Consider the following 5,313-nt stretch of genomic DNA (forward strand, 5'->3'; position numbering starts at 1 on the left):
TCAACGATGACGCTTGATCTTGTCGAGCTCCAACGCCACGCCTGCCACGAGCGAGAGGAGATGGATCTGGGCCTGGGGGCATCGCCAGTACCTCCGCTCAATCAGGTTGCGGAGGAGGAGTGCATACGAGTCGCTCGCTATGCTCAAGGACTCGAGAGAGACGAGCTTTAGGAACATGCGCCCACCGGAGCGGTCCTGCAGGGCTTGGAGGTCGGCATGGCAGGAGATGCGCACGTGGACCATCTATCTTTTCCTTGCGGCGGCGGCGAGACGAGACGGAGATGCTGGGGGTTGTTGCGGCGGCAGCGAGACGGAGACGGAGACGGTGGGGGTTGTTTTTATATATAGGCCTATGGATATCCGCCCCGGCCCAGCTGCCTGCCCTCCTACCTCAAATCGGATCCGACGGTACCCTAAATCCCATCTAACGCTAGCAAACAGATCGCCCCCATCGCCGCCGCAATAACCACCACCATCTCCTCCTCGCCGCCGCCGCACCTCCGTGTCGCCGCCGCCGCCGCCAAAAGGGAAAGAAAAGGGAAAAAGGGATGGTCCGCGTACGCATCTTCTGCCATGCCGACCTCCAAGCCCTGCGGAAACGCTCCGATCAGCTCCTGTCTGTAGAGCTCGTCTCTCTGGATTCCCTGCGCATAGCGAGCGACTCGTGTAAACTCCTCCTCAACCTGATTCAGGGGAGGGACTATCCCATCGAGGTCAATATTGCGGAGCGGAGGTACTGGAGCTGCAGCCAGTTGGTTCTCCTCTCGCTGATAGCAGGCGTGGCGCTGGAGCTCCACAAGATCAAGCATGATCTGTATCCCCTCCTCGTTTCTCCGGAGGCCAACCTGGAAGGGGGCTTCCTGAAAGACCTCCTATTCCTCAACAACTCAGCACTTACGCTCGCGCGTCTGGCCAAGAAAGCTACGGGAATAGTCCAAGGACTTGATCAGAAGGTTGTGATCGATGGGCTCTTAGGCAGAGTTAAAAAGTTTGGCCAACTGGTAAAGGATACCGCTGATCCAGTACTGAAAGGTACTCACAACATTGCCTGGTTTCAGGCACGTCTCCAGTCCGTTCTCTATCCGCTCGACCTTCTGTTGTTGACCCCGGTCCAGTTCCCTGATCCTGATAAGTATGCCAGCTCTGATTCTGATTCTGATTCTGATTCTGACTAGACTATCAGCTGTTTCTTGCCAGCACTGGAACGTTGTGATGAGTATTTTTTAGGGGGCTTAGAACTGTAGGGGTAGTTTGCACAGCTCTCAAGTGTTACCATGTTTACTTCTTGGAGTGGCAACACCCTTTATGTTTGGATGATGTTAATGGATTTTAAATAATTTGTATTATGGTGCTGTTTTCTCATTCTGTGCTAGCGTACAACTGCAATTACTTTCAGTTAGGATGATTCTGTGGAACGGCAGCTCCACAACCATTCTGTGGAATGGCAGCTCCACAAATATTACGGAAAAATTTGTTACAGAAACACGGTTTTACTGTACAGTCACATGGAGGTATCTAATTTATTTTCTCATCTATCATTTGTATCAAAACTAGGCTGTATGACCATCAGTTATGGCCATTCATGTTCTAGATCTCTTGTTTCGGATGCAGATGATAGTTTAAACTCTTAGTTACATCTGAAGGAGTCTAGATAAAAAGTTTTCAGCCATAACAAGTATTGGAGCTACTGCCTTTTAGCAAGGTGATGCTTCATAGCACGTATTGGCCTTTTAATTCTGAAATAAAATATGCAGCCGCGTTCTTAAGCAGGCTTTTGTATGCTGCAACTTGCTTGACATCTGTCCAACTGCTTGCCACAATCTCTTGATATGCTGAAATCGAGATATATGTCCCGGTATCTATCTGCAAGACTAATGGGCATTCTCTGCAGGTTTGGTGTTGATTAATTTCTTATATGTGCACCAGATTTGGATGGTGATATTTATTTAATAGAGATAGCTGTCTGGTAAAGAGGCAAATATGTACCTTATTAGAGGTGAAAAAAAAATCTCCTGAATTTGCTTATCATTGTACAGCTATTTCCTTTGTACTGTTTTGCTTACAACCCACTTCCTGATTTTTATTGTTTTAAAATGGAGCATTAAACAGTGCCGGTTAGCTTTCTATTTCATGCACCTTCTTATTTAATCACTCCCTCTAATATATGAATAGGCAGGGTAGAAAATGCTACTTGCTACGACTGTACAAACAATCCTTCCCAGTGCCATTCTGCCACATTGTTTGAATTGAGATAAGTCACCTTATATGACTTTCCTAATTAAATATATTTGCACAATATTTAAGTGAACTGACAATGTATGATGGAATTATTGTTGCTTCGTTTGAATTGTTTTGCTGCTTGTTCATACAAGAAATAGTGTAAGAGTTGGTGGTGGCTAGATGCTCAGATGGCCCCCTAAATGCTACTCCCTCCGATCCATAAAAAGTGTCGCCTATTTTGTACTAAGGTAGTACAAACTTTGTACTAAGTGACCGACACTTTTTATGGATCGGAGGGAGTATATATTGTAGGCTCTGCTTGCAAAATTTGTTTGCATGTCTTATAATGGGTTTCCTTTCTTACAAGTATAATTTGACCTTCATGCTTGTGATTCTCGGTAAGACTTTGTTTAGATGTAGTCAGTCCGGTTCCAGGTGGAATTCTGTCATCAATATTTACATGCAAAGGTTTGTTAGTGTGGCTCTTTTTGACTGCCTATTGTTATAGTTAGAAATTTACTACCTATTGGTTTCAAATGACATGTTCCATGCTTATGCAGTTTTTTGCTTTGATTTTGTATATGCATCAATCTCTTTTCTATGATTTTGAACTTCAAATTTAATTTGGTTCGTTACCGCTGTTGCTCGTGACATCCCCTAATAGAAGAATTCCCCATCGGGGATCGGGCCCATTGCCATCCGTACACCTTGGTGAAGATCCAATCTTGGACAACGCAATGCTTCCCAAACAAAAGCAGACTTCGGACAAGGGAACAAATGCCCCAGCGACTGTTGAAAAGCCTTGCTTATTTACGCTCTTCTTTTGTTGCCATTTTTGCAGGCCAAGCAATTGTGTAGTTGCGTCCATGCAATTGCTATCTTTCAGTGTTCTGAACTATGCAATTCTGTTCTTTAGACTACAACGTATTGTATTTCCCATCATCCCATGAAAGACGTCTTATCTGTGTGTTTCAAACATAAAACACCTTGTGTACATGTGCTTTTTGTAACACACATTATTCCATTTGCCAGCTGATAGAACCACGGCCATCACTCGCGCAAATCACTAGTAGATAACGTGGGGAGAGGATAAGATGGAACGGTAAAACTGGTAGAGCCCACGTTTCTTCCGGCCCACTAGCTATTTTTGTTGATTTTGGTTATAAGTGCTTCAATTTAACCATTATAATTATTTTATTTGACCGTAATGTTTTGTTCAACACATAAATTTTGGGAACCTTTGATTTGCATTCCTACATTCCAAACATCACTTTTATGTATTTCCTACGATTCCTTTGTTTTCAAATTCCTTCGTTCCGAATTGTTTTCAAATTCCTCCGTTCTGAACATGCCCGTAACATATAGTAGCATTGAAAATAACACATCATGGAAAAAAGTATAGGACAATTTTCTTTCACCAAACACACAGAATGTTTGTATAGATCACAGTTGATAGTCCATACATGAAACGGATAATTAAGCATCTACTAATAGAGTGCCCGTGCTAACGCTACGGTATACATCTTAAAGTTCACACAATGTGAACTTTCATATTCAATGTCACATCAACAAACAGTTTACATTTAACTACTTCAAGATTACACGCTTGAATCTTCCGAGAGGGAAATACAATAGTCACCCTCCATCAGGCTCCTTCATATAACAACCCAATTTAGGGCACGACTGGATCTCAGTCGTCTGAGATTTTATTAAATCTCAGTCGATTGTATCTCACGTGGAATCTATTTCCTTTTTCTTTTACGTTAATCTAATGTGTTCATTTTATAGTGGGCTAAAACCTCCGTGATGGCTTAATGGGCCGAGACTAGGGCATGAAACTGCAGCAGGTTGGGTCTTGACATGGCGGCTAAGGAAAAACAAATGAACGACTGACGCTAGAATATTCTCAAAAAAAAAAAAAGACTGACGCTAGAATGGAAAAACAAAGGAAAAGGATCACAAAAGAAGAGGAATAAGCTGCTATGACATATAGGAATGAGTCGCACATAGGTCTAGCGCACACTACTAGAAAAAGGCCTGTTAGTGATGCACTTATTTTGGCTATTAATGGCGCACTATAGGTGCACCACTACACTCACGCCACTAGTAACAAGTACTAATGACGCACCCCTGGTGCGCCATTAATATACCAGATAATAGTGGTGCACCACATAGTGCGTCATTACTATGTCCAACGGTGCGCCATTAGATAGTAATGGCGCACCACATATTTGGTGCGCCATTACTAACATTTTTTCTTCAATTTTTTTTCAATTTTTTTTTTCATTTTTTCTTAATCTCGGGTCACTGGGTCCAACGGTGCGTCATTACTATCTGATTTAGTAATGGCGCACCACATATTTGATGCGCCATTACTAACATTTTTCTTTAATTTTTTTTCAATTTTTTTCGTTTTTTCTTAATCTCGGGTCACTATGGCTTAATCTCAAGTCAAATCGCACTCCGTGGTCAAACTTTCCAAAAGGCCACCCATCCTCACACTACTCCAGCCCGAGCACGCTTAACTTCGCAGTTCTATCCAACCCCAGCACCAGCTCACTTAACAGGCACTTGTTGATATATCTATCATATCAATCCTATTAAACCTTGTTGATGTCTATGACTTTGTTCATGTTCATGAGTGTGATGATATTTTGAAAAAATATTTCAAACTTCCCGGTCATATTACGTATCATATTTTGAGCATTTTTTCCAAAAAAAATTCGAAACCAATTTTTTTCTGTTACTAGTGGCGCACCTAGCAAATGGTGCACCATTACTAAGTTTGAATTTTTTTTCATCCCCCCTAGATCTTAAAAGCCCCATATCTTTTATTCTGTTAGGTTTTGGGGATTCTGAAACCCCGTTGAATTCGGATGTAACTTTTCGAGTAGATGATTTTTCATATAAAAAACTTTTTAATCCGAGTTCGTATGCAAAAGTTATGCCCATTTTACTAAATTCCACAGAGATTTTGCAAATAAAGTCGAAATTCATATTTGTAAATTTTTCCAACAACTAGACCACATATCACATGGGAAACTTATTTTCTTTTATTTTTGACATTTCCATCATTTTCTTTTATTTTTTCTA

Source organism: Triticum dicoccoides, chromosome 3A (genome assembly GCF_002162155.2).
Source record: "Triticum dicoccoides isolate Atlit2015 ecotype Zavitan chromosome 3A, WEW_v2.0, whole genome shotgun sequence".
Taxonomy (NCBI): domain Eukaryota; kingdom Viridiplantae; phylum Streptophyta; class Magnoliopsida; order Poales; family Poaceae; genus Triticum; species Triticum dicoccoides.